At 44.8% G+C, this 26,957-nt stretch overlaps 1 protein-coding gene across 2 annotated transcripts in view; it reads left to right on the top strand.

The window, feature by feature from the left end:
• The window catches only part of RPRD2 (regulation of nuclear pre-mRNA domain containing 2), a 338,434-nt gene that overhangs the window by 2,311 nt on the left and 309,166 nt on the right, over window positions 1-26,957 (top strand). The window lies entirely within an intron of this gene.

The raw sequence follows: 26,957 nt of genomic DNA, 5'->3' as shown, positions 1-26,957 counted from the left end.
TATCGGGAATTATAAATACACTTTTTTTTTTTTTGTAATTCAGAAGTGTGATGCAGACAAAGATTTATATAGGAGCAAAACAAATGAGAATGCTTAACTTGGTGATGTGCAAATGATAAATATTTGCAGACCTCGTTTCCAGACATAGTACACTATATCGTTTTAAAACCCAGTCAGTGTGAAATTCTGTGGGCATTTCAATATACAATCTGCTGATTGCAAATTAGTGTGCTGCTACGTTATGCTTTAGTTATGTATTCATTAAAAGTGACAGTTTTTAAACATGAGTTGAGCAACATTCCTGCCCCCGCACTGATGACCATGCAGTTAATGAACTGAGGCAAGTCATCCGTCATGTGTATTATATCTGTAGCTAGATTTGTATTATATATGGAGCAAAAGTTTAGTCTATTAAATCAAACCAGAGATTTCCGTTTCGTCTATTAAATCAAGCAAGAGATTTCTGTACAGAATGCATGCTGAACTTGCGTATTTGAAGGTGCTCTCATGTGTTAAAGAAGAAAATGGCGTCTCAGTGAATTGAAATACGTGCCCAGGAACACATAATTTGAAACCAGTTTATGGGTCAAGAGCATGATAATTAGGTCGAGTAGAATATTTAAGTCACTAGATTTGCAGGTCTAGTAAAATTTTTAGGATTTTTCGAGGCCTGACTTTGTGTATGAAACAAAGGGAGCCGGACATGCTGATTATTGTAAATAATCAAAGTCCTTTTTTTTCGTGCAGAAATAGCAGTGTGGTGGTTTGGCTTGCTGGTTTTGTACAGCCATCAGCAGGCGAAAGCACAAAAGAAAAATATTTGCTTGTTTGATAATACTTTCATTTTAGGTTTAATTATGTATGGGCCGGGTGATCTTTCAACAAGAAAGATGGAGGCTTTGTATTAGATCTTGACAAGTTGGCCAGAGCTTCTGATTGTGGTAAGAGCAAGCTTTATTTTTGCAATGTCTCGTTTTATTAAAAATTGTATATCAGCAAGAGGTGACCTTCAGCGCTTGGGAAGGGCCCCATCGTGGGCCCCCCCCACCACCCCGATTACTCCCCATATAAGGGCGATTGTTGACCCTCTTTTGAAGACTCGAGGACCCAACTCCTGTTTCTTTTTCGTCCCGGCTAGTTCAGTGGATGTTCTTGACCTGCAATGTTTGCTGCCACCACTGTTGATGGCTTATTTGTTTTCTCTGGGTGGTTCAATCCCGTACTTTCCCCCTTTTGTGCTCGTGACGGAATGGTTCCATCATGAGCGCAAGTGTGGTCATGACAGAACCATTCTGTCATGAGCACACTTTCAAAAAAATCCCCTGCTGTAAACAGCAGAGGGATTTCCTATTTTTCTTGGAGGTAGGGAAGAGCTTCCTCCACCTCCCAAGGCGTATTTTTAGTGTTCCTTGTAATGACGATCGCGCACATGGCGTGCTGTCATTGCAGCGAAAACTAAACTGAAACTTAGTTTCAGTTTCACAGTTTCGGTGCTCGTGGGGCTATCTCAACCCCCGAGTACTGAAACGCATGGGAGCGGTATCAGAAAGGTGAGTGACGATTCTCCAATTATCATACAAAGAGAATCTTGATTTCATTAGACTACGAAGGTTAACATTATGCAATATACTTTTATTGCTGCCCCAACTGCAGCACTTTAAAGAACACATTAGATCATGAATAACAAAGTTCCAAACAATAGTATATAGCGCCATAGCAACAGGTCGACATCCTCTAGAGCTGCGATGGACAATCTTAGATGTATAGATGAAGAGACGTATTTCACAAAGATGAAGAATCTGAAAGAAAAAAAAGATCAAATTGGTAGTTCAGTTTTAAACGGATTAAAAAACCTGTAATCAAAGAAGGAAAGTGAAGGAGTTAAAATTGAATAAAACATACATGAATATCTTAATCTGAAAGGAACTGTAAATAGGTTGGAACACAAATGCAAATTTCTAAAATGCTTAAAAACCAATTAATTAGACTTCCACCAGGGCGTGGTGGGTGGGATAATGTTAGCCTCCGTAGTCTTTAATGAAATCAAGGTTCTCTCTGTATGATAATTGGAGAATCGTCATTTCATTACAAGACCAGAGGCTACCATTATGCATGTTTAAAGCTTTTTAACGCTGAATTGCTCACATGTACTACAGGTCTAAGATAAAATTGAGAAAAAGTGGAAACACTTGACCAATCAACAGTTTTTAAGATATCGGTAAGAGAGCTTCCAGCCCAGAACACTTTACTGGTCATAGCTCCACGAGAAGAGTGAGCCCCAAACTTAGATAAATCTATTCCTGCTTGTGACATTATAAACTTAACCCATCTAGCAATGGCAGCTGTGGAAACTGCTTTGAAAGGTTTAACAAAGGAAATTAAAAGTTGTTTTGCATCAATAGGTCTAAGGGTTTGCATTAAAGAATCATAAGATTTCATGCAGTCCACTACACATAATTTCTTACAATCTGGAAAACGGGGATAAAATATGTTTTCCATCATAGTTTTAGTTCTTTTCCAAATTTCAAAATGTACTCCGTTTGGGGAATAAAATCTTCTAGATATATCTAAAGCCTTAGCGTAAGAAACCCTTTTACATTATATTAAACAGAGTAAGGTTGCTAGTTTAGATGTTGGTTGTTTTCTTGAAAGGGAATGATTATCTGGCCATGAAGAGAAAAGTTCAAAAATGAGGTTAACATTCCATAAGGAATCATACCTTGTGTTAGGGGGATGTTTGAGTCTAATTCCTTTCATTAATCTACGGATCAGTGGGTCTTAACCAATTGAACAGTCATTAATTAAGGAATGTCCTGCAGATATGCCCGATCTATAACAATTGATTGTTCTATAGCATAGACCTGAATTAAATAAACTAGCAAGGAAGTTTGCCAAATCTACTATAGGAGCTTCCACGGGATCCAGATCCCGTTCCAGGCACCAACTACACCATTTTACCCAATTTCTGAGGTATCTTCTTGTGCCTGGTGCCCGTGACTCCTGAAAGGCCTGAGTATCTTTTGGATTTCCTGAAATCTTCCAGGCAAGAATGTTCATGTTGCCTTCTAGGAGAAGAGGATGTTCTTCTCCGTCCTGACCCTGAAGAAGACCACTGTTCCCAGGTATAAAAGATGGAACATCTATTGCTAGTTCCATCGTTCCCGGGAACCAAACTTGTGTATTCCAAAAGGGAGTAATTAGGACTATCGTGCACTGCTCTGACTTTCAGTAGAACTCTCTGAATTAGGTCAAAGTGGGGAAAGGCATAACAATTCAGATTGTTCCAAGATTGGACTAGGGCATCCACAGCTTGTGCGTTGGGATCTGGTCTCCAACTGTAATAAGTTTCGATCTGAAAGGTAAGTCTGCTGTCAAAAAGGTCTACCTGGAAAGGACCCCACAGGTTCTGGATCTTTCTGTAGACAAATGGATTCATTTTCCAATCGCTCGAGTCCTTCAGGAACTTTGAGTTCCAGTCTGCTCTTGAATTCTGGTGACCAGGGATAAAATCTGCTTTTAAAATAATTTTCTGGTTCCAACAGAAGTACCCAAATCCTTTTGGCTAGATCCACAAGGATTCTTGATCTTGCACCCCCCACGTGGTTGATCTAAAACTGCTGTGAAATTGTCTAATTTGATCAGAACAACACTGTTCCTCGCGGTGGTTTTGAAACTCATAAGGGCGTTTAGGCTCGCTAACATCTCCAAACAGTTTATGTGGAGAGGAAGTTCTTCTCGGGACCACTTCCCACCTGTTTCTAAGGTGCCCATCCTGGCACCCCATCCTAGGTTGCTCGCGTCTGATTCCACTGTGTGCTCGGGGCTGTTACCGAAGATTGCAATCCCATTCCAGCTGTCTAGGTTGTTCCACCACCAAAGAAGATCTTCTCGAGCCTCCTCCGAAAGAGGGAGTGTATCTGAATACCATAGCCCCTTCTTTAAGCCTAAGGATTTCAATCTTTTGTAGGGCTCTGTAATGTAATGGGCCTGGTGACACTGCTTGAATAGAGGAGGATAGGAGGCCAACTATTCTGGCTAAGTCGCGTAAACTGACTAAGTTCTCGGACATCACGTAAGAAACCTCTTTCTTTATCTTGGAGAGTTTCTTGGAAGGGAGTTGTAATTGACTTGTAGTTTTATCTACTTGAAATCCCAAGAATTCTAATTTCTGAGAGGATCTCATAATAGATTCATCTATATGGATGATGAAACCCAAACTTTCCAAGAGATCTATTGTCCATTTCATGTGTTTCAATAAGTCTTCCTTGTTTTGCGACATCAAGAGAATATCGTCTAGATAGATTACTAAGCGGACACCCTTTCTTCTTAAGGCTGCGACTACTGGCCTTAACAGCTTGGTGAATCACCAAGGTGCTGAGGAGAGTCCGAAAGGGAGGCTTTGAAATTGGTATGTTATATCTTTCCAGGAGAATCTTAGAAACCTTTGAGAGTCTTTGTGCATTGGAATTGTGAGATGGGCGACCTTTTAGGTCCAGTTTTACAAGCCAGTCTTTCTTTTGAAGGATGTCTCTTAGGAGGTGAATACCCTCCATTTTGAAATGTCTGTAAACCAGGAAGGAGTTTAGGTCTTTTAAGTTTATAACTGGGTGCCAACCCTTGTCTTTCTTTTTTAGGTATTGCCTGACCCAGCGCATGCGCTGGTCTGGTGAGACTTATTGAGAGGGCTCCAAAAAGTGCTACCAGGCCAGCCTAGAGCTACAGTGCATGTGTGCGGGCACGCGCGCGCCACGCTTGACCGCGATTACTTTCACTTTTGCGGCCGCTTTGATGTTTGATCGCGATCACTTTCACTTTTGCGGCCACACGGCTGCTTAGCATAGCCAATTGGTCTCGCTTTTGGGACCTTATAAGTATTTAGTTATGCAACTGTTGCATGGCTAATCACTTATAAGGTCCCAAAGGCGAGACCTATTCGCTATGCCAATGCTTGTTTACTAATTGTGCTCATGAAACCCTACTTTGAGTCTGACACCCTGCAGATAGCATTCTTCAACAACCTCTGACTCACTTCCGTATCTACTAGGGTGGATTGTTCTTGATCCAGAACTAATTCTCTGGGTTGACATGATTGGAAGGGCGTGGAAATAAAATCTATTTTGAACCCTTTCACGGTTTGTAGTACCCAAGGGTCGTTCGTTATTGTAAGCCAATTTTGATAAAAAAGTTGAAGTCTTCTCCCAACTTTTATATGGGGAAAAAACAGGAGGATTTTGAGATCTTACCTTGTTCTCCAATATTTTGAGATCTGTTTCTGCCACCGCCACCACCACGGGTACAGGAGTTTCGGCCTCTTTGTGGAAAGAATGAGGGATTCTGGCCTCTTCCATATCCACGTTGGTTTTGGTAATACGGGGACCTGTATTGTCTGCGGCTGGCTGCCAGTCCCCTCCTGCCAGCCTGTCCAAAACCCCTATTGCCTCCGAGCATTCCTCTCCTATTGAATTGTGCCTTACTAAAGAGAGAAAAGGTGGCAACATATTTGCCTAGAAGTTTAACAACATTTTTGCCAAATAGAAGTCCCTTGGGATCGCCTTGGACTTCTTTAGATGCAAGGTCCCCCAACTTGGGGTTGATTCTCATGAGAATTCCTCTTCTACGTTCTGAAGTTAGTCCTGCGTTAGTATTACCAAGCAAGCATAGTGCGCGTTGGCTTCAACCCCTTAAGAGATCTGTCTACTGGGGTGTCATTCAGGGATGCTGCTTCTGCCAAATCCCAAATTTTGGCTAAGGGACCAAGAATACCGAGTACCTTATCTTGGCACTGTTTGAGACAACGTTCGAGGCCTTTTCTAGGATCTCGGCCTGCTTTGAAGGTTAGGAGTTCAGGATCCAGGTTAGGAGTTAGTGCACACTTCTTTTCTAAAAAAAAAAAAGAAAAAAAAGGTCTAGGGCACTCAGCCCTCATGAGTCATGAGGTTTCTGGTTTCACTTTCAATGGATTTACGGATCTAGAACTTGATGAAATTGGATACGTGGTCCAAAGGCCACCACTCGGATCCTCTTGGGTGAGTAATTAGAGTAGGGTTAAACATCTCTACTCCTGAGGGGTCTTTAATTGTATTGCTCTTAGATGATTCGACTAGATCCTCGTCAAGGAGGCCAATGTCTAAGGTCTCAAAGGGGTAAAAAAATTTATTAGTCTTCGTCCCCATCAAAAGTACTAGAAAAAAGAAAGTCAAAGTTATCATTTTTTAGCTGAGGTCATTTGTGCCAGAATGGTCACTGTTTTCATGTGTCGCGAGGGACACCTCTGCTTTTTGCGCCAATAAGGCTGCTCTTTCTAGTTGTGTCGCTTTGGGCACCTTGTCTCAGAGTAAATAGATCTTTCGTAGCTTGTAGGCTACCCTTTGGTAAAGGACTGTCTTTTGTAGCGCTTAGGCTACCTAGTGAGAAGGCTTGGTCCTTTGTAGCGCATTGGCTACCGTGTGGTTCAAGGTGTTAAGTTTTCTTTGAAGCCTTTCCTCCTTTTTTAGGGGAGGGTTTGTCGTCTTCAGAGAGGATCACTGAGTCCTCTTCAGTTACAAAATCCCTTTTTCTTTTATTCTTGATAGAATCAACAGCCTCTTTTAATGAGGATTTAAGATGATTTTCTAGATAATTCATTAGAAATGTTTCATTAGGGAAGGTATTGTCATCTTTCTCCTGTGAATCATTGCCATTTTCCATTTATTTTTTATATTAGTTCTATAAGCTTGAATGTAAGGATAAAGAGATTTGTTAATAAAATAGCCCTTAAGCGAGAGACGGGGGTCTTGCCACTTTGAAAAACCTGTCATGAGTGTCTGTTAGCAGATTAAATCTTCCCTTTCCAATGGTACCCTTCCCTAGTGGATCCCTGCTTGGGGATCACCCCAGGAGGGCGATCCCCAAGCAGGCATCCACCCACTAGCCGCCAGGGAGAGGAGAGCGGCCCCTTGGGCAAGGGCTTTGCTACCCCCATTTTATTCTCGCACAACCAGTCTTTCTGCCTCACTGGGGGGCAGAAAGCACCCTAGACGCCAGGGATTATTAGGTCTCGCCTGCGTGGTCTGCACACATGCGCAGTCTCGCTGGCGAGATTTATTGTTGAGGTATTTTCTGTAAAGGGCTTTAACCCCTTCGCCGCGGCACGAATTTTGCCGCGGCGCTGGGGGGGTTTGGGGGCAGCGCGGCGCCGCCATGCTCGTGACGGAACCACTCCGTCATGAGCCACGGGCGCGCTGTGCTCATGACGGTGTGGTTCCGTCACGACTCCGCCCACTCGTGCTAATCGCCCGTACAGGCTGGGAATCAGCGCCGTGTGGGCGGAGCGGCCGCCAACGGCCGCAGCATGACGGAACCACTCCGTCATGAGCACACGGCGCCCGTGGCTCATGACGGAGTGGTTCCGTCATGAGCAGTGATGTGGTTAAGCCCCGCCCCTCTTTTCCATTGGTTGGCGTCACCGTTTATGCTAAATGGTGGCCAGCCATTGGAAAAGAGCTGTTCGTGATGTATTCGTTTGGCTTTTTGAGCCGTCCCATTTGGACAGGCTTGTCTGCCTTCCGTGCGTCGCGAAAGGTTTCTTATCTTTATGGGGCCATTTGTTTCAAACACACGGCCTCATAAAGACAAGAAATCGATGGTGATAGCTTGTTTTATTTGCCTTTCCGCCAACCCATGCATCCACCCGGCAGTCTGCCGGCCAAAGAATCTGTCCAAGTGGCTATATTTACCATCTCTGTAATAGCATGTCATGGTCGATTTCTGTGTTCTATAAACACCAAAATGATGCTCAGATTTAAATCCTGGGTAAAGTCGGGCTGGCCTCTGTGTTATCTTTCACCAGAGATGTTGTCATCTCTAACCGAGGGGGCAGCGCGTGTAGTTTCCTAGGTCGACCTAGGCTATGACCAACACTTGTGCTCCTTAAATTAGAAATGACCTCTGGCCCAGGCTGTGGGAGCAACTGGCTGTACCGCAACTAGTGCCTTCGCGAAGGCTCTTCACAAGGCGCTGGGGAATGAACGAGCTTGGGGTGAGAGAGGGAGCTTCAGGACCGTACTCCATCCTGTCAGAGAACCTCCAGGCTACTCCCCTTCCTCCACAACGGGCCATCGGCTCTGGGCACTGCCACAGCTCCACTCTTCCACCGAGGAGCCGTCACCAGGCGCTGGAACCATGAATGTCCCATGTAAGCGGGAGGTCTTCAGCACCGAGTACCGTCAGTGGAGCAAGGCTGCCAGAGAGGCATTCGGGCAGAGCGCCCTGACTCGGCACTCTCCATACGGCACTCTTGATTAACAACCCTGGGGGGGCTTCAGCGCCAAACTCACTCGCGCAATAAAGCTGTCAAGAGGCATAGAGAGCAGAGCACCCCGCCGCAGGCACTGCCTGCTCAGTACTGAGTTTTGGGCGTGAGGGTGCGGGGTGCACTGCTCAACATAGCCAGACAGAAGACCTGGGAATGTGCATTTTCCAATCTGTTATTTCTATTCTACTGCGAAAGAGGGTGGCATTTGAGGTAAATACAGGAAACATGCGAAAGTGCTGCGGCTGCACCCCAAAAGGAAGGACTACCCCCTCCGGTGCCACATCCTGTAAACAAAACAGTGGCTGATTGGGGGGGGGGGGGATACCTGCATTATCCAAATATTGTCATGTGCTCTGATCCTTTAAGTAGACATTTTCTAGAGAATCATTTAAATATGTATCGGTTTTAATCAACTGCTACCGACTCATTGTGCCAAAAAAGTCGTGACCACAGAATACACGTGATTCGAGGCTCCCTGAAAGCTTTTTATGGCACTATACATTTTATGGCTGAGGAATATGTTTTACAATCAACTTGAATTATATTATTCCATCGCTTGCTTCAATTTGTTCAATCGGATGACCCTTGTCCTGTACGAAAAGCCTAGATGCCAGCATCTGACAAAGAGGGAGAGTTAAATGGGAAAATGGATGTCCCTATTCAGGCGGCCCAATGCTTTATTGTTCATTTTGCAATTCAGACTGCGTCATTGCCGCTTAATATCTATAAAGAAATATGAACAGAGAATTATTTTAAACTAATGTGTGGCGAGGTCAACAGATGAACTGTACGCAGAGTAGAGGTAATTGCAGGCAAAATAAATAAAGACAGTGACCTCTGATGCCCCAACGCATCTGGAAGGTCACAATAGAGTGGAAACGGGTGCTAAACGTCTCAAGCTTTCCATAGTCGTGCTTTACAACAGAGTAACTCTGAGTATGTTACTAAACCTAGCAACGAGTCTTCTGGTGAGGTAAGGCGTGCTGAAGTTGAGAGAATTCTCCACTTAGCGCCGAGTGCACTGTCTAGTATCTCATGTCCTTGAAGACTCTGTAATACGTTGCTTGTCGGAGTGCTGGCACCCCAGATTCATGTGCAGCCACTGAAAAGGTGTTTTTTTTCCATTTAACTTTAGAATTTCTAACTCGAGCACTTAATTTTTTTCCTTTAACTTTTTATTTTCATGCTAGATATGACGGTGAGTTATGATGCAGGGAACCATATGTGAAGCTGTAATACTTCTTTCTTTGGCCTGGTACGAACAAGCCGGTGTGGCTGTCAAACACTTGCTGACTGTGGTCAATAAGCATACAAGAGAGGGAAAATCGCAAGAATGGAGACGGCGTTGATGAACAAAAGCATATTGATGATGAACAAAAGATATTGGAGTGAATGCAGTGTGAATACGATAGTGCAAGACTTCATTCCTATTAGATTAAGTGACACGTGGGGGACTTTCTTTTGATTATAACTGACCCTTTCCCTTTTGGTTATAAGGGCACCACTCACATTTTTATGGACAGCATTGATAAACTCTATATAGCTGCGACAGTCGCCACTGAGTAGTTATGGTACAGTCGCACTATCCTTTAAAAAATGCATTTTTGAATTTGCTTACAGCTTATGACTTCCTGGGCGGATTGCCATGGAGCTTGACAGTTAACCCTGCAGGTTAAATTTCGGCATGGCAAGATGTACAAAGGGAAAACAGTTATGGGCTGGTGAAAAGGTGTATCATTTCCCTTTTTTGGTCCCATAGAAATTGTTGCCAAAAGACAGAACAAAAACCGCAATACGGATCTGCACCAAACTTAGCATAAGCATAGGAATTTAATCAGAAAGCATACTTTTTATTTTGTATATAAACATCTTGGGGGAGTCCACATAGACTAGCAGGTATGCGTTTTTGTTAATGGCTTATTTAATACTTGTCTTTGCCACTGGGGTAAGCTCTTTTTGTATTTCCATTGCATTTTTAATCTGCATTTGTTTCAGTGTCTCTAATGAATTAAATCGTATTATCTGGATAACGGTCTTTGTCGTAAGATAGCATGGATGGTCAAGGATAGCTGCTAGGACTTTGGGGATTCGAAGTTGCAAATAACAGCATAATCGCCTCAACCTTTCAACCTTCCAAGTTCAACAACACAAGTGACTGACAGCTGACTGACAGCTGACTGACAGCTGACTGACAGCTGACTGACAGCTGACTGACAGCTGACTGACAGCTGACTGACAGCTGACTGACAGCTGACTGACAGCTGACTGACAGCTGACTGACAGCTGACTGACAGCTGACTGACAGCTGACTGACAGCTGACTGACAGCTGACTGACAGCTGACTGACAGCTGACTGACAGCTGACTGACAGCTGACTGACAGCTGACTGACAGAGGGGGTCTGTGTGTATGTTACAGGCCGAAGTTCCCATAGACCCCAGATGCCTCTGCTGCCTCTGATGTGCTCCGTGTGGTCCAACTCAGACTGTCTTTGTTCGGTTAACCCCCGAGACCTGCGCTGGAAAAAAGCACGAGCTATTTTCACATATCAGGATATGAATCCAGCCCTTCAGGCACCAAGTTTAAACCTTTATTATTCTGCCCACCGGTGAAAGCCTCTGTTTATTTGTACGTCTTTCGGGAGCTTCGCTCAGCAGCGTCGGGAAGCAGGGGCTGCATGGGGCTCCGGGCTGGAGGTGGCCAGGTTGGGGGGGCATCCTGTGTATCCTGTAGATGCCGAGCTCGCGGGGCGAGGTGGTGGGGCGGTCAGTTTGGAGGTCCACGGGGAAGGACTCATGCAAGCGACATTCTGCAAACCATGCTAAACAGGTAACTGGAACCGAACAACAAATTATGTAAATCGCATATATCCCATCTGTGCATATTTAAAATTGATTATGTTGTGTTTAGTTGTTTCTCGTGACAATTTTCTGTCTACAACATTGTCCTTCTTGAAATATCATCCACGTGTTTCAATGCACCCCATCCTCTGTTCTGCTAAATTTCCCGATATATCACACAGTTGGCATCAAGGGCCTTATGTTAAAGAATAGCCTTTTCAGGATCTAAAACGTGCATTTACAGTCCACTTATAACATATATCAACAAGCATTGAAAATGCAATAGGTTTCGCCTTTGATTACGTTAAAGCTGTTTGCTTTGCTAATGGTATTGCATAGCAAAGCAAATGGCTTTAACTTAATAAAAGGTGAGACCTATTGCATTTTCAATGCTTGGCTTTTTTATAGGCCAGGGGTGGGGGCTGCCCAGAATGGGCATGCCAATACCACCCCCCCTTCAAAAAATGCTACTCTTTCTGCCCCTTCAGGAGGCAGTTGTGGGCAGTAGCCCCTCGGCGCGGGAGAAGGCCACTAGGCACCAACTGTTTTTTTCGCAGTGTGCCTAGCTGTGGATTTTGGGCCCTAGAGCAGCCGGCACCTAGCAAACCTATACATTTTTTTAAGCTAGACACCAGGGGAGTTCAGGAGGGGGTGAATTGTGTGGCTCTCACCAGGTTCTGTTACCCAGAGTCCCTTGCAAACCTCAAACTTTGTCACAAAAACACATTTTCTCCATATTTCTGGTGATGGAAAGTTCTGGAATGTGCTCGGGTGCACAAACTTCCACCCACCCACCCTGCTTTCTCCATAGTCCCCGATAAAAAGGGTACCGCACTTCTGTGAGCGGGCCAAGTGCCTGCAGCAGGGAAGGGCCCAAACTTATTGTGGAGACATCAAAATTATCTACCAAAAAACGACCTGGTTTTGGAAAGGGGCTCAGCTGGGTTTTTGGCCCCATGCTCTTCAGCCATCTAGGGGAACCTACCAAACCCAGATATCTTTGAAAACCAGATACCCGAGGGAGGTATGGCTTGTGTGGACCCCCTCCAATGTTTTCCCACCCAGAATCCCTTGCAAACCTAAAATTACGCTGAAAATCGAACCTAGTTCCCAGCTCCAAAGTAGGCAGCTCTGACCTCCGTCACCCCTTCAATATATACGTGTTCCTTATCTGCAGTTATTAGCATAGGGCCGGGTGTATTCTAGTAGGGACGAGTTTATGATGCATTTAAAGTGTCTGGGGGCTCAGCATAAGTTTCCTGCTCCTTGGCCACTTCGGGCGCCAGTTCCTCCAAAGATGTGTGCACTGTAATAAAACCATAAACACCATTGCTGCGTGTGAATGCCTGTCACTAGTATCAGGTGGCCAGAAGCGTATGAGGCACTATAAAGAAGAAATTAAATACGGTAAACATCTGGTGAACCAGGGTTCTCCAGAGTCGGTCCTGGAGGGCAGGATCCATGCCGGATTATTAGCATATTACCATTGATTAATGTAGTTATCTTAAAAATCTGGCATGTATCCGGCCCTCCAGGACTGACTTTGGAGAGCTCTGTGGTAAACCATCAAAAGAGCAGACTAGATCATGGAGTGTCCAGGTATGACCTACTGTGGATCTTGTCTACCCACACCTACGGCTTCTTCTGCTATGTAGAGAGAACTGCTTGACAATATGGGGCAAAAATAAGTGCTTGTAGTTTTCCATAATTGCATGTGATTTTTGTAGATTGGCCGTTCCACTGCAGTTTGTTTTGTTTATTCTCACAATAGGAAATAAAGGCTACGATAATCTTTGTTTATTTCACAACGTTTTCTGCACATGCAAACGAGGATGTGGGGTCGACTTTCCATGAGGAAGTGGGCACTGCAGTGTATACTGGCTGCACTATGGATGCGGCTTCCGCTAGGACATTCCTTGCGTGGCTGTGAGCAGAAGTCCCATGTGTATCTTTATGTGCCGCACCGAAAGAGGTGGTGAACAGTGGCAAATTTACCGACCAGAACAATCAGGCACTTCACAAAAGTTGTACACGTGTAAGGGTGTCATCAACGTGCACATGACGTTGAATACAGATCTATGTTTGGGTGGTGTGGAACCTAGTGGCGGTGAGTGTACCATCCGCAAAAGTCATTCTTGAATTCTAATGTCCCAGTGTTTATGACGCTGTAAGTCAGTCCGCACTAGGCCTACCGGGCATTGGCGTTTCCAGGTAGGCTCGAAGGGTGGGGTGCACTTTTGTGACTGAGGGTCCGGTTTTGCATCAGTTTTAAAAGTGCTGCAGAGTTCCTTGTATATCCAACAGTTTCTAGGTAACAATAAAAGTGCCACGATAACTCTGGTGATTATCGTACCTAAGAGATGGGAGTTTTTTCTAGTGGCAGTTTTGACTCATTTATGGTAGCGCAGACGGTTAAAATGCCTGTTGCAAAGAGCCTGTACTATGCACATCACAGTATTTTATGTGCATAGCTCAGTATGTTATTGCTTTTTTTCACAGGGATACTTTTGTTACTGCGCAATTCATTAATCATTATCTAGGTTAGAATTTTTTTTTTTTTCTTCCCAGTCTTTTATTATCCTAATTTTGCTACAAAGGGTTTGTTTGGGTAGAAATACATTTTCAGGTCGAGCCTGGGCAGCACATGCGCTGCTCTGTGAGACATGCTGTATTAGAGTATGGACTTGAAGTCCCGCTCACTCGCTGCCCTTATTTTTCATTGGCTTGTGTCATTGTCCTTCGTGAACGCTGGCTTCTGATTTATTAATAGGCTTGTTAGTGCCTCCTTAGTACTGCCATGTCTTCATTTGTAACCTTCCATGAGGACTGGCCCTTTTACTTCTGTTGTTACACGATATGTCTTATTTAAACTGTAAGCACTATATTCTTTAATGAGTTTCTCCTACTGCAGGCACGATATGCTTTTCCTGCAACATTCTGCACGCGATGCGCACTTTCACTTTCCAAGCAGCCCGGGACAATGGGGGCCGCTTCTCTGAAATGAAATATGTCTCACATTAACAAGAGTTTGAGCTTTTGGCATTGTAAATGACCATGCCTTTTATGTGTTTATTATCAAAACAGATAAATAAAAAGGCATTGTCATTTAGAATGCTGATGCCATAAACTCTTGCAAATGCGAGACCTCTTGCATTGGAAATGCTTGTTGTGTATTACCATGTGTAACAGATCAGGGTTTTAATGAAGAATCTTCTACGATGGGTAGCAAGAGCAGAGCCTTCAAGGCAAAAAAGCTGTGTGTGGTCGACTTTAGATGAGAAAGTGACCTTGCAGCCCAGTTCTGAATTCTCTAGAATTGTCTCACAGGCGAGAGGAATCCTGTAATACAGGCCTTTTGCAAAATCGACTTTTAAGAGGATGAGTGATGTTGAGTGAACCTTTTGTGGAAATCCAGGATGTGGCACATGCAACGGAGTGCCTGATACTGTGCATCCCATGTTCAGCAGTAGCCAGCACTTTAAGATATGAAGACACCACTAGAAGACCAACATCATTCACTTGTATGCGACTTTTACGCTGAGTCAGCAACTGTCAAAATGTGATCATGTATGCCCTGCGTACCTTATCATACGTAAACAAACCTTCACAAAATTGTTGAGCCTCTTTTCTCAGGTGAGCCTTGTGCTATTGTGCTCATTGTACTCCGTACCAATACTTTATTAACATCTGTTTATCTGCGCTGAATAGATATGCCATGTTATACACTACTGCAATCAGTGTTCTGTATTAATACCTAGTAACGGCATTAAATCCCAAGCTTAAATTGATAGCACCCTGCCTGCGCAGAACTGCTCTGTCTAAAAATCTGCCAGTGTTATCAATAACTAATCTGGTACTAATCTGTGCCTGTCCCTATTCAGTAGTGTTTTTTTTTTTAATTGTGTCCTTTGGTGAATTTACAGTAAGAATTGTAGGTTGAGAAGAAGGAAAAAACGAAAAAAAAAAGTCCCTTAAGTGGGCAAATAGGTTTTGCTTAAGTAACAAATGATTCAGAGAAACACCTGAAGAGGGCATTTTGTTTACCATTCGTACAGATCTAGTTTGGGGAGATATTTATGTATTCAAATAAATGTGAGTTGATACATGTATTTTTAGCTTTTTTTTCTTATTGCATGTAACCCAGATAGGTGTTAGGTGATAACAGATCAGAAGTTGGAGCTGCTGAAATATAGCTGGGCCAGAGGGGTGTTGTAACAATAGCGTGTCTGAGGGGGGAAAAGTTGAAAAAGAAACCTTCAGTAGAAAATATTTTGAGATTAAAAACTGTATCATATTTTGCTTCAAGTATTTTTAATGAATTGTAGAGTATTTGACTCTTGTCTGGTAATAGATTGTTCGACTGCTACTGCTTTTAATGAAGCGTTATATACAGCTTCCTTTTCAATCATGGATAATACAGAAAGCCTGGTTCCCTTCGCTGGGCAGTTGAAGGTTTATTCTGGTAAAGAGAACATAGAATTTATGTAACAAAGCCCTGGTGCCGCTTTTTTTCAAATGACGGATCTTTCACTTAAAAAGTAACACTAAGCTGTGAACTCTCCAAGCAACTGATCTAAGTTGTGTAAGCCATCAGTGAAATTGTCATGCTTCGTGATATCGGAGTCCATTTGAAATGTTCAGCATGACCATAGACTATGCTGTACACCTTAGTCCTTATTTCAACTTCAGTTGAATCTAGTCACATCACATTGTCTTATAAATAGACAACAGATCCCAGAAACACTCAGACACCGGTCTGAGTTGATCGCATTAAAATGCTGCCTTTAGAACCCCAGACAACCAGTGCCAAGAAGTCTGCAATAGGCAGGAACTGTGGACATTTCAAATTGCAATTACTTGACCCATCTTACAATAAAACGCTGTTCCAATCAGACCATAGTTGGAAGGCTGTTGTGATTTTGGCAATGCTGTAAAAATAAAAAATTCAGAGGAAACCGTGTACAGACACCTGTCAACTGACAATCCAACTTACTACACAAATGGTAGTAGTACGTTTGTGTATGTTAACTTTATTAGAGTTACTATCTGGTTTACATTTTCAATGTTTATTACACAGTTTGGCTGTAATCAGAAGTTAATATTGTCGTTCATACGAAGATTATCTTTTATTTTGGAAAGGCGTTCTCGAAGTTTTGTTATTTATTGTGAGCAAGGACTAATTTTTGCTCCAATAAATGATAAAACATGATGTGCTGAGTTCTTTGTTTGAATTTTTAACATTTATAAAATGCATTTTTAAGGACTCATTGTCCAGTATTCCAAGATTATCTATCAATATTTAACGAGGGCACATGCTTGTATAGTTTAGTTATGATGTTGACATATTTTTGTGATATTGTACTATTTTAAACAGACCAAGCAGTTTGGTTTTTTATATTTTTTTCAATTGCTCTGTAGCACTTGGGTTTTTGTTCCCTAAAGAAAAAAGGGCGACTTTCTCTCACCAGTTTGAGGAGATCAGGAGTTGCACTGAAGAAACAGTTTTTCTAAGATTGCTATTCATCTCTTCCACCTAGACTTACTTTGCCGAGGTGGGAGGGTCAGGTATAACAGATTGGCTTTGATCTACATCACCTAACATGAGATGGGCACACTTGAGAGGCAGGTAACCAGCACAAAATTCCTCCTCAGCGGGCATAGAACCCTAGTTCTTTTTTATTTATTTATTTATTTATTTTTTTCCAAACGTTTTTTATTTTATTGGTAACAAAGGAATAAAATTTGTACGGTTCACATCACCATTGTAAAGTACAATTACTGTCCGACAACCCTAGGACTTCATCAAACCGATTGTACAACAAATAAATCTCCAATTTCAAATACCATTCTTACATTTTCACATGTCTCCAACATTTTCTTCCTCAGATTTTTCCCCAGACTGTTCCTTAGGAGGCTCACAAATGTATCCCCTAAATTTATTCCACCCTCCCCATACTTTATTCCATTTGCTCGGGCGTCCTCGGTTACTATACACTGTCTTTTCAGTTATCATAACACCATCCATATCATTGCACCAAGCTGCTATCGTCGGTATTTCCTCCGAACCCCATCTCTGTGCAATGCTCCGCTTTGCAACCATTATCCCCAGTGTAACCCACACCTGAGCCATGAGTGTAAGATCATTTGATTCCCAAACGTTCAGTAGGCAACTCTTGGGCTCTGGCAGCAGTGATATCCCCTCAACCTGTGAAATCGTCCTCATAACCCTGGCCCAGTATTCCGCAATTCTCCTACATCTCTGGACCACTTTTCCTTAAGCACCTCAGTGGGGTCTGGTAAATTATTGACTAGTTTTCGGTAGGGGAAGGAGGTAGCTCGCCTGTGAATATGATCTGTTAGTAATCTATCTTCTAAAGGGGTAGCTTCCGGAACCTTAACTCCCGCTGGTAAGGCGGCTTGTAATGCGTGTTTAATCTGACTCTGCCAGTTCGTATTGGTCCTGAAGATGCTTGAATGGGATTATTTCCCCTTAACTCCACAAATCGCTCACTGTGGAGATGCCAATTGCATCCCACTGAGCGAATCCCTTACTGTTCCCAGCCGTTTGGTGTCCCACAAGGGAGTGAGTTGGGTTATAACCCCCCCCCCCGCCAGCCCAATTTAGCATGTGCCTTATGCCAGAGAGTGATAGTGTGTCTTGTAGGACCAAGCAAAGAGGGGGGTAGCCTCTCGTTATATAGCGCCAGCATCATACCTTCTACTCAAAGTTCGTGCCTATCAGCTTTAAAGGCAGAATCGGTTAGTGGGGCATGTATCCATTGGTTAACTATCTTCAATTGGGCTGCCCAGTAGTATAACTGCATATTTGGGAGCGCAATTCCCCCGTCATACCATCCCTTTACCAGTTTGCCCTGCGCTATCCGTGCCGGTTTGTTCCCCCATAACAAACTGGAGACCTGCGCCTCTATTGCCTTAAAGTAGCATGGGGGTAGCAGGAATGGTGCATTTTCTAGTACATAAAGGAATCGAGGAAGTGCCATCATTTTAAAAAGCGCCGCCTTTCCCAGGAGCGTCAACGGCAACGTGCCCCAATGTGTCACATCCTGTTTGAAGCGTTCCAGATGAGGTATGAGATTCAGCTTATAGAAGGCCTCCGGACTTACGGTTATTTTGATTCCTAAATATTTAAATATGTCATCTGCGACATGCAATGGGCTGTCCTTGGGGAGCCGAGGGGGCAGTCCATGTAAAATAAATAAAACCGATTTAGACCAATTTATGGTATACCCAGATGCACGACCGAAAAGCTTATAGATATTAAGTAACACCTCAATTGAACGACTGGGGGAGGCCATGTACAGTAGCACGTCATCTGCGTATAAGGAAATACGATCCTCCCAATCCGGCGTGCATCGCAGTCCCCGAATCATTGGCTTCCACCTAATCCATGCCGCCAGCGGCTCAAGTACTAGAGCAAACAAGAGTGGCGACAGTGGACAGCCCTGACGTGTGCCACGTGAGAGTGGGAAATCCCGAGGCATGTGCCCATTAGCTGTCACATGCGGTTAGTATACAGCAAGCGTATCATGGCACAAAATTTGGGACCAAAGCCCATGTGGTCAAGCACTGCAAAGAGGAAGGCCCATTCCACCATATCAAACGCCATACGGGCGTCTAGGGAGAGGATAACTGCTGGTTCTTGTATATGTGATATGCGAGTCAACACCCCATGTAGGCGTCTCCGGTTTAATGCTGTACTTCTGCAAGGCATGAAGCCTGATTGGTTTGGATGTATCAGTGTCCCTAAGTGTGGCGCGAGACTCATTGCAAGAAGTTTCGCCAGAATTTTTGCCTCCCCATTAATTAAAGATATGGGACGATACGAGGCACGCTCCTCGGGGGGTTTTCCCGGTTTTGGGACCGCTACTATAGTGGTCAGTCTTTGGTCCAATGGAAGTTCGCCGTTCTGCAAACTGTCGTGAAACATATTAAGCAGGTAAGGTGTAATTGTTCCCGCCGTTCTTTTGTATAGTTCTACTGGTATACCATTGGGCCCCATGGCCTTCCCGGATTGCAGGGAGCCGATTGCAGTTCTGCAACCGTGAGATCAGCTTCAAGTTGAAGGGCCACCTCGGGCGTGAGCCTGGGCATGTCGATATCTCTAATATACGATTGCGCCTCTTTATGGACATAGTAAAGGACGATGTATAAACCTGTTGGAAGTGCCTTGCCAACATCTGTACTATTTCTTCTGGGTCCGTTACTACCAGCCCATTAGCTGTACGGAGCTGAGCTATACATTTCTTACTCTCCTCACGCTTATCCAACCATACCAGCCTTATCGCCAGTTTCGTAGATCTTGTGTTGTGTTGCTGTCATAAGTGTTCTAACCGTGTCTTTGAGATACTCCCTGTATTCTTGTTGTCTAAGGGTCAGGCGTTGAGTCATGGCCTGGGAGGGGTCGAGGGTGCATTGCCTTTCTGCCTCATGCAGTCCACGTTCTATGTCATTGAGTTCTCGTTGTTTATCACGTTTGTGACCAGTGATAGTTGCTATTGCTTGCCCTCTGATCACAGTTTTGTATGCCTCCCAGAGAATAGTAGGGGAACTAACTGATGACACGTTGTCCTGAAAGTAGGTCTGGGTCGTAGTAGTAATAACCTTCTTGATTTTTGGGACTTGTAGGTACCCCGGGTATATGGGGTGAAGGCGCTGCCGTACTTTGTGACTACTGGCGTACGTTAATAACACTGGGGAGTGATCTGAAATGCCCCTCGGCCTAATTTCCACTGTCGCCACATTTCTTAGACACTCGGGGGAGGCAAAAAAATCATCTATCCTAGAGAGACTATTGTGGACTCCGGAATGAAAAGTGAATTGATGCTTGTCAGGGTGTCAATATCTCCATGTGTCAGTGAGTCCCAGTGCCTCTATAAACCCCCCTACTGGGGAGACCCCATGTGTTCCTGATCTAGCTGGATATCGGTCCATAGCCGTATCGATGGTGTCATTAAAGTGTCGCCCCGCCCAGCCCCACCCCAAATCAATACTTTGCCCTCTGGTAGATCCAACCAAAAACTCACTAAGTGCTGGGAGTGATACAGCGTGAAGGGCCGGAGGAATGTAGACCGACACAATGTTAATTAATCTCCCTTCCCATTGGCCAGCTATGGCCGCAAGCAGCCATTTTTGTCCGTTTTCGTGCGATGTACTATCATTGGAGACTGTTTTCTAACGAGGATACCCACCCCTCTTGAGCAGGAGGTGAACTCAGAGTGCGTAACCATTTTAAAGCCCCATCGTGGAGGAGTGTGGCTCAATGGTTAGAGCGGTAGACCCTGAAGCAGAGTTCTGGCCAGGGACCAGGGTTCGATTCCCGCCTCGGCGGGGCTCGGGCTCAATTTCCTAGGACCTGTCTATTCTCGCCTCGGTGCCTATTCTGATCATGGGCCCTACGCTGCAACTCTGGGCAATAGCTTGCTTAGCCTCCACACCGGCCCCAACAGTGCTAAGGATGCCTGGCTTCACCCTGGGGGTGCCCAGGAGTGGACACTTCACGGGGAAAGCCAGGAGGGGTTCCACAGCGGTATGAGTATCAGCGCCAGGAAACCGCAAAGGCGACACCGCAAGGTGGCCGTCTGGTGACAGTGCGCTCTATAAGTACCTTGACATTTGACATTTACATTTACATCGATCCATAGCTTAGCAGGTGGTACCAGTCAGATGCGTCTCCTGCAATAAGACCACCGCAGGAGCACACAGTTTTAAACTGTGTAGGACTAGACCCCGTTTTATTTTGTCCCCCAAACCATGGACGTTCCAGGTAACTAGTGTCAGAGGGGGCCACCTGTGTCGTGGGGTGGAGCTCGTGCTCCAGGGTATGTGGGCTATGTGGTGCCGTTACTGTCATCCTGGGTGCATAGTGTCACGGGTTTTCCGGCACTGTATACTGTACAATAACGGCCCGGGATACGGACACATCTTAGTTTGGTGATGAATGCGAACCTTGTGTGAAACATGCTTCAAAACAAACCCTAATTCTAACCCCCTTAACTGAATCCCGTCCTCCGCCCACCTCCCTGGTTCCCTGCCTAGCGGATTTTGAACTACCCGCCTCCCCAACTTAGTGCTTTGTTCCCCAAACCATGTACTTGCGTGTAGGGGGGAGAGCTACGACCGACCACTTCAGGTCTCTCCCTTGAATCAATCATGCTTGCCCGGAGGTGAACACTCCAAGAGAAAGCTGTCAGTCCCGGCATTACATAGAGTGAAGTGCTGCCAAAAGTTCCAACCTGAGCCAGTTCTTGCCTACTCCTCATTGGCACCTTTATTAGGGATCCACACAGGTCTGTTCTGCCCAAGTACCAATCCAGGCGGAAGTCTATAACTTTAGCATTATTAATGACAGTCTGAGTTCTCCAACCTGTGTGGCGATGTCCCGTCCGCCGTTGTCGCCATGGTCAGCACCTCTGATGCACCGGATCCTCCGGACGTCCGTCTAGTTCTTCGCCCTTGCCGGTTGGTCCCTCCAGGCTGCCTCCATCCTTCAAGCCATTCTTGGGCCTCCTGCAGAGATGTGAAGAAACACGTCTTTCCGTCCGCCTCAACTCTCAACTTGGCCGGGAAGAGCATGGCATATTTCAAATCTAGACTACGTAGTTCTTTTTTGACTTCAGTGAAGTCTCCTCTTTGCTTCTCCACTGCCGTTGTGTAGTCTGGGTACAGCATCACTGTACAGTTGTCTACCCTAAGGGGAGGTGCCACTCTGGCCGCTTGCAGGATCGCGTCTCGGTCCCTGAAGTTGAAAAATCGGGCTAGGATGGGTCTGGGTGGCGCACCCGGCCGCGGTCTCCCGCCGGGTACCTGTTCCACTGAAAAGAAATTAGACAATCCACGGGGCTGGAGCTTGGTCTTAATCAAGTCTTCCACGAATAGGTCGAGGCCCAGTCCTCTTATACTTTCCGGCACTCCCACCAGGCGAACGTTATTGTGTCTAGAGCGCCCTTCCTGGTCGTCCAGTTTGGCTTCCATCTGCCTTTGAGCCTGTTCTAGTTTGTGAACTTGACGCTGCAGCACTGCTGTATCAGAGGGAGAGTGTCGCCGTGGTCAGACTCTACGTCTGACACCCGGGTGTTTTATTTTGGAAACATCCGCCCGGAGCAGGGAAATATCAGTGGATATAGTTCCCATCGAGGTCTGCATTTGGGTCAACATGACCATTATATCCTGCAAAGTTACTTCCTTGGCGTCTGCTGACCGAACCTCATCATTGTTACTCTTGTGTCACCGTATCGGTGGTCAGAGCACCTCGGTAGGCATATTTGTCCAGCTTGCTTTGCTGTGGTACGCGTTGGCCCTAACCGCACATGACAGGAGGACCCTGCGCCGACCAGGAGGCCACTACAGGCAAAAGGTAGTCGCCGCTGCCTGACTGCGCAAGCCCAAACGGCCTTTCGGTTTTCTCTACCGCCTGCAGCTGCAGGATAGCTTAGTTCGTGGCAGTTCCGGCCGTCCCCTCGAGACTCTTGTGCTAACAATGGTGGTCAGACCGTAACTTGGGTGAATCCAAGCACTCCTCGACCCCAGCCAGAAGCTCGCTTCATCACGGAGCACCCGGAGGCAGTGATACTTCCTGTGTGGGCCACCAACTTGCCAGCAAAACAGAAACTATTCTCTTATTTATTTATTTTTTCCTTCCCCCAATCTCCGAGGCACCCCGTCAGTGCCTACAGGTTTGTGTCGGTTGTGGCGTGCCCAGGCTCATGGATATCCTAGATGTTGGCTTTTCAGTGCCCCACTGCCCTGCCGAGCCTCCTCGCTGCTCCTCAGTTCCTTATGCCACCATCTAGCATTTATTTATTGCAGGTCCCAGTCTGACACAGGTCGCGCTAGAACTGCGCTGCACCTGCCTTGAAGGAATCCGCTATTTACTGTGCTACTTTCGGCAGAAATCCTCCTCACTTTGGATGGGGCCGGACCCCGCCCGCATGCAGAATCTAACTCGGGCACGTCCGCCCGTCAGCCGGGTATGTGTGGGGCCCTTTGCAACCCGGCTCCACCACGACAACAGTCCCTGCGCTGCATGGCTCACCCCTGGGCTTTAGGCCGGTCGTCCATTTGCTGCCGAGCGCTGCCACGCGAGGTCCAGGTCCCAATGTTGTGGCCAGGCCACGGACTCCTCTCTCGGCGCCACCGCTCATCGTAGCCACCGCGAGTTGCAGCGAGCGCCAACGCTGCTCTCCGGTCTCCATAACTGGAAAAGTTCATGAAGCAGGCAGCAGATAAGTGTCAGGATTTATAGGGAGAAACTCCGTCTGCCTCGGAGCTCTTTGCATTGGCCGCTAGCCAGGCCCCTCCAGATCCCTAGTTCTAGCCCATCGTGGAAGCATTTTGATTGGTGGACCCTCCAACGTTTTTCTCTAGATGTTATTTAACGTTATTGTATACACTGTTGCGCAATTTCTTGCATTAGAAAAATGTAATGTTGGGAAGTCTATTGAAGGCAGTAGAGTGACCGCATGCTAGTAATGTTCCAGTGTTTGTCTTTTGTTTGTCTATTTTTAATGTAGATCTTTCTGTCCTCAGTGAAATATTCGAATGGTATTATAGCTCTTTTGCCTCTAGCTACATCCATTGATAAATGCCCTTTCTCCTGTTATGGGTCGTCGCTTTCAGATCTGGCCTATAACTTTGGAAAGGAAGACTGTTTATCACTCTCTAGAAGGACATAATGCTGTATTAATTGCCACCGCAACACAGTTATAAGCCTGTGTGTTCAGTGAGGGCCTTTATGGTACAGGTAATAATTCCTAGTCACATTGCCTGCAGGTAAGGCAATAAGACCATTCCTATAGCCTGACCCCCAGGCCGATGGTAAATTCCATTTCTCTATGTACATGATCATTGTGTGAGTGTAACATTGTAGAACCTGGGTATACACATTAGATTTTGATTTGAAGCCTTGAAAGTGGATTGGTGGCTGTGCCAGAGCAAAAAAGTAGATCATGTACATCGGAGTGGCATTCAGCAGGGAGTCTCAGATGACTTACTAAGCGGGACCAAATGGTAGTCGCTGCCGGCTGATGAATGCATTTTCTAATATTTGAACAAATCCCTTTCAAATATGGCATCAGTGGAATTTGTTAAAAGAAAAACACAATTTTTAAAATCTGCTCATCACACATGTCCACAGTGGCGGCTGTCCTGAAATAATTACAAAACCTTTTTAAATTTGTCACCTCTCATAGTGCGGCAGGAGGGGAAGAAAAAGATTGCATCAGTGGCTATAAGTTGTTGCTTAAGTCGTGTTATTTGGCTACATGCAGACTTCATTCATTATGTCACCACACATGTCTTTCTGATGGGACTATTTAATTGTAGTTATAGAACAGGTCATTTCCATAGACAAACATTTTTTTGAATAGTACACCATTGCATAAAAACACACATCAATACAGACGCTTGGCAGGTGTGAATTCATGCATATTAAATTATGAGTGTAAATAACGTGAACCTCATTATTGACTTTTTGTTAATTAAGGGGTTTACTTTCAAACTATTGTCCATTAAACATTGTCCCCTGCCTAAGTACTTTCTAGTGTCCTTGGATCTAGTGCATAATTTATTTCCATTTAAATCGAGGCACCAGATTACTGCACTGCCAACACATTTCGCTATCATGTGGGGACCAAAAGATTTCACAAGATTTTCTTCGGAGTGTATGCAATTACATTTTTTTTAAAAACTATCTATCGACATTTTGATATTTATGAACAGCCCAGCAACCCGTTTAAGTGGGTGCTACATGTACATCAATATCCATTCGAGTTTAATTTCAGTTCACATCACACTGGGCGCAATGTACAAAGATCTAATGCACCCGAGTCTACACCCTTCCCAACCTCTACCCTCCATTCCCCCCCCCCCCGCCCCCCCCCCCTCCCTGTTGGTTTAATTGGAAAGGGGGTTCTGTTGTGTGATGCTATTTATTAATCCTCTCTCACCAAGTTACTAAGTCTCACTCCACTGACTCATCTGAGCATATGCAACGTTAAAACAAACCGGGTATTTTTTGGAAAGAATCTGAGAGTAATGTGTTAGACACTTAAAGCCTAATTCCATATTTGCTCTTACATCTATATAGTTGCATTTTCCATACTCATCATTACATGTTTGATAATCCATAGCTCGTTGTTACCCTCTTATAGTGAATAAAATAATAAAACAAATATAATTGAGTTTTATAGTTCATTGGTTTATGTTTCTTTATACAAGGCCCAGTTACATGTCACATGGATTTCTTAAATCTGTTGCTATATTGACTCCTGGGATGTCAGACATGGATGGCAAAAATCAAACCTCCAAATTGATTGGTATGTCTCCCAACATATAATTATCACACCAACTTGATCAATGAAATTGTATGGAAGAACTGGCATTTAATTACAAGCATTGACAAAGCCAATAGATCTTGGCAATGCCCAAGCTATTGGCCATGTCAATACCTTTTAGCCATGTTGTCGAGCAGCACATCTGCTGTTCACCTTGGCTGAAAGTCACTGAACTAAAAATACAAATGTGAATAGCAGTCGAGAGGACTGGATCTGTGCAACGGAGTTCAGTGGGGGCAAGCAACGACGGGCGGGAGGTGGGCGTTCAACTAACAGCAAATGCGGTCTACTGTGGGGAGACTGAGGGATATGGCCATAATCACAAAATGTGGAACTGAGGCTAGGGAGGTGATATGGCGTCCTTTTGGGAGAGGATGTGGCATAAGGGCATAAGGGCCACAGCTACCAAATATGGAGCTGGGAAACAGGATTCGATTTTGGGCGTTGGCTTAACATCCTTGATTCTGGGCAAATCACTTAATCTCCCTGTTCATACAAAAATGAATTTGTCCTTGCGTAGAGTAATTGGTGCTAATGTAAAGCGCTCCAATACCTTCAGGTGATGTTGGCGATATATAAAGCTGCACAAAAAAAATAACTGGTACTAATGTAAAGCGCTCAACTACATTTGGTTGGTGTTGGCGCTTTATAAAACTGACCAAAAAACAAGAACGAATCCGTGTTAGTCTGGTTTACGGTAGTGAACATGAGAAAATGCACCGCATCAGCAACCACATCAAAAGGGCTACTTTTGCCATGGACAATGAGGGTCCATGGCCTTGAGGGTCCATGACCTTAATGACATAAGACTGGCTTCTTTGGAGAGAATTCAAGTTAAGCAACAATGGTGCACAGAAACACTTAACCGGTTAACGCGAAAAAAGTAAGTGTCCAGACTGGAGAACTTTCAAGAAATAGAGTTCCACCCTATGAAATGAGAAGCAACAAGGCGAGACATGAACGGTTCAATCACTTCACACAGGAGAAACATTGCTATGCAATAACAGCAGAAGACACAGGTACTTTAGAAGCTCTATGATAACACATACCTGGTTCACTTGAGGTCTGATAATTCCCCCCCCCACCCCACCCATAAACACATTGCCAAACAACCACAAATAATGTAAAAAAACAAACACACACACCCTAACCCCCTAGTACCCACGTATGCGGAAAATAGACTACACATGTGCCAAGTAATAGCAACTGTGAAGTCATGCTCTAATAAGCACGTCACCTATACACTAACAGGATATTATAATACTGAATATCACTACTCACTAGAATGAAAGACTACAATGGGGGTTTACAGGAGTGACTGGGTCGGGGGAGAGGGTGATTGTGGACTGGACAAGCACCAAGAGGTACAAGGGAGCAAACCTCGAAAGGGAGGAGGTGGGGAAACGAAAAGCAGCAACAAAGGGAAAAGCAGTGACGGTAGAGGGGGTGATAACTGACTGGGGCTTGGGCTGGT

This window comes from Triturus cristatus, chromosome 12 (assembly GCF_964204655.1).
Source record: "Triturus cristatus chromosome 12, aTriCri1.1, whole genome shotgun sequence".
NCBI classification, from domain to species: Eukaryota; Metazoa; Chordata; class Amphibia; order Caudata; family Salamandridae; genus Triturus; species Triturus cristatus.
This window is presented reverse-complemented; position numbering and strand designations above follow the sequence as displayed.